The sequence below is a fragment of the Dichomitus squalens genome (assembly GCF_000275845.1).
Source record: "Dichomitus squalens LYAD-421 SS1 unplaced genomic scaffold DICSQscaffold_23, whole genome shotgun sequence".
NCBI lineage: Eukaryota > Fungi > Basidiomycota > Agaricomycetes > Polyporales > Polyporaceae > Dichomitus > Dichomitus squalens.
This window is the reverse complement of record NW_006766905.1, coordinates 170468-174206: the sequence shown is the minus strand read 5'-3', so window position 1 is coordinate 174206 and position 3739 is coordinate 170468.

Genomic DNA, 3739 nt, shown 5'->3' with positions numbered 1-3739 from the left:
ACGATGGTGAAAGAATTGCGACGTATCGCACCATAGGATGAGTAAGAGATGAGTAAGGCATAGACCTGTCTAGACCGTTCTGGAGTAGTACGGATTGTCCTAGACAGTACCAGAAGAGTCCGGAAGCATAGCTATAGTACACGAGCAGAGAGTCCCAAATATGGTAACATACTACATAAGCGACTACAGCTAAGCGCTAGGAGACGCATAGCCTCGTGTAGTCCGGACCGGATAAGTCCAAGTTCAACAGGCGTCGTAGTGGACTTGGCGTAGATTGAGGATAAAGCGTGAGATGAGGATATAAGAGAGCCTGTTTGCGTGAATTCCAGGTCAGGAAGCTTTTCACATCAACATAGGCGAGTCAGAACGTACGCGTCTGCAAATAGGCCTGCAGAAGTTGTGGTGGATCCGAACTCTTTGCGCTGTTGTATGGAACCGTTAGTGAGGAATTCATGTATGCAATAGAGGAGTAGTGAGAGGTACATGGGTGCTGTCAAAGCCAAAATGGACGGCGTCGAATGATGCTATCACCCTGAGCAGCGGCGGTGACAAAGTTAGACACATCAACAGTTGGAACCACGCGTGCACATGCACACCTACAAGAAATAAAGACTTCCTAAGCATTAGATCCATCATACAGTTAGCCTGGTCTGACTTATTGGCATCGGGGAGATACACACCGTTGTAGAACATGACAGAGGTCAGCGAAGGCCCTATACGGGCGTCACGAACAATCCTTCGGGTTGTGTATGTGTAGCGCCAAGTCACGACTAAAACAAGACATTCCGCGATGATGTTGCTCCCTCGAACTAAAAACGGAACTTTACACAAGTACGTGAGCAGAGGAAAATTGGTGATGTCGTTTTCTCTCACACCTAGACATGAAGTGAATAATGGGACTTGGATACAGATCTCAACGATGGGTTGACTCACATTATATTGAGTCTCTCTGGGGTGAGATCATTTACGCCACAGTTGTATGGCTCGGGCTGGTTCTTCGGTGGGACCCATTTGGCATTCTGGGTCTAGTTCCTGGATGCGTCAGCACGTCAGGCCCATGGAGATAGAACCAAGAAGATACCGACCAGGGAAACAACTGCAGGCATGATTGAGAGCACAAATGTGACCGACGCAAGGGGCCTGTTCATTCCTGATAGTGCGAGTACTCGCATGGTAGAGAAGCCTACGGAAAACTAACATTGAATATAGGCAATAATGCACCAGAGCTTAGCCACTCAATGCAGAAAAGGAGCTGGCTGAGAGCGTAAAGGATGTGTTGACACCATACGTTGATGTCACAGCTATTCAAGGGGATGGTAGTGAACATTACTTTGCCTGGGGAAAAGGATTTGGAGTGTGATACCTCTGAGAAAGACGCTATAATTGACTCGACGCCGATGGTACCATGTGATCACTTACTAGTGTTGTCATCGGGAAGATAGTCATGACTGATAGAGCATGCATGACGAGCAAGCAGTAACGATTGAGGACATAAACTAGAGATGCCCAAGTGAAGCCATTCATTTTTCTCCAGATGAGAGAAATTTCTTGGTCCAAGCACAGAATCCAATCATAAGCGAGAAGCGCTGTGGCTCTATCGTTACTGTTTGCAACAGATAGAAGGGGTGACCCCACGCACACATCACAGCGCCGCATACTTGTATGCCTGTGATTCTATAGTCCATTGAGAGGGTGTGAGAAACCATGGACACGTCACGGTGTAGACGCAGCGACATACAGTGATGACATGTTCAAAACTATCCCGGCTTGGTAGGATGACATGGTTTTATATCACTAAAGAAATGGCAACAAGGCACATCTCGTTTAGAAGTGGTGAATAGTCGAGGGAAGATTGGTACTTACACAAGTGTGTGCCCGAACGATCGTGTGTAGCTGGAGGACAGGAGGCAAAGCGAGGTCGTGCTTGAGAGACGCAGGCTTTCATCAGTAAACCGTGCATGAGCTTAATGACTTAGCGCCTTAAGCCACTTAGCTCTCCCACGCCATATCTTCGAGTTGCTCACCCTCAACTCCGTGAAGCGTGTCAATGATGGAGCGGAGGAGAGTGAGAGACCAGGAGAGACCAGTTGGAGCGTGTACAGACATTGTGACAGAGGCTGCCACGCGCGACGACGGTGCAGAACGTATTTGCATTCGCCCATCTTAATCGTCTTAATGCGTCTTAATTGAGCATCTTAATTCTTACGTCTTATACGATCTTAAAGCCATCTTAAGCGCCTTAATGCCCTTAAAGGCGATTTTAAGGGGCATTAAGTGATTCCCAGGTTTCCTGATGACTTATAGCTGGGTCGCCGTAGCTGACGGAACTAGAGCGACGAGATTGTACTGTGGGATGCGAATTAGAGGTTCCAGAACATGAGTGGAGCCCTGTGCAAGATGGACAGCTGAATTGTAGAATACAACGAGCTGCTCGTGTAATTTCATAAGGCAATGGAGAACGCCAGTGATATCAAAAAGGCGACTGACGTCTAGATGGACGTGCACGTCCGCAATCCTGCTCAGCGCCCCATGAGTCCAAAGCGACGATCAAGCGCGCTTGTGTACCCAAACACGTCCACATACCATGCGTGGGTCCATTTCGACATCGATCGCCTGCATCCACAAGTCAATTGAGGACCGCGGCCGGTACCTGCTTCCGGAACCGAGGCAGTCATCTCGGAGCGCTGACTTCCGACCTTCCTTGATAGTCTTTCTGCTTCCTAGCACGCCAGATCACTACCGTACCGAATCGACGAGCACTTCAGTCCTTGCAGGCCCATGTGTTGTCCCTCAAGGGCTCCATCCTGGCTCCCGTCATGTATACGCTTCGTGCTCCGACCTGTCAGTGAGTCGCTCATCAGCCATCGGTTGGTCGGAGATGTAACGACGTTTCTCTGTAACATGAGTCATATAGCGTAGCCTGCAGCCGCCAGTCAAATCTTTTCCTTGCTCCTCGTCCACCATAATGTTGAGCTGACTTCGTACACTTTCCCAGGCGCACAAGAGTAGCAGCGCGCCACCACCTCTCTCGGGCCCCCTATGCTAGACTCCGAACTCTAAGGGATTGAGACCCTCGTCTTGTACCCGCTGAACGGCTCGGGCTCATGTAATCCCACGAGACAACGCCTTTCGGCACCCCAAGTTTATCGTCGAGCATGTCCAAGAGCAAATGTTTCATCGGGAGTAGCGTATGAATGAACAGTTCTACCGACATCCACCCGCGCGTTGATAGTGATGTAGGTACGAAGAGAAGGCGTGGACTCGCACAAGAACCCTGCTCGTCGGGCCTGGACTAGAGCTTCTCGAAACTCGAAACTCGTCAGCGGGCGGTGCTGTTGGACACGATCAAGGGGGTCGGGAGTTGCGTGGGTTGGTTCGCGTTGTAAGGCCAAGCCGCTGGGTTGGTGAGCGGTGGAGGTCGTCGGATGGGACGCAACGTCCACCGTAATCCACTGGTGTCTGATGGCATTCTATGACTCACAGCGGGGGTCAATTTCAATTACTGGATGTGTGCTGACCTTACTTTGGTCCAGTGCGATGGATTTTTGCAGCGGCAGGGCCGAAACTTCTGACTGCCAGTGCGGCTACCTCTGTCCCGGAGCGAGTCCGCCGAGATGGCCACCCATCCCCGACGTCGGGATTCCGTCTCCTATGCAATTCTGCGCCTCTATGCTCTTCTCCTTCACATGCATATCCTCCCACTCATCGACGCTACCCTGCACGACCTGCACGACCTGCA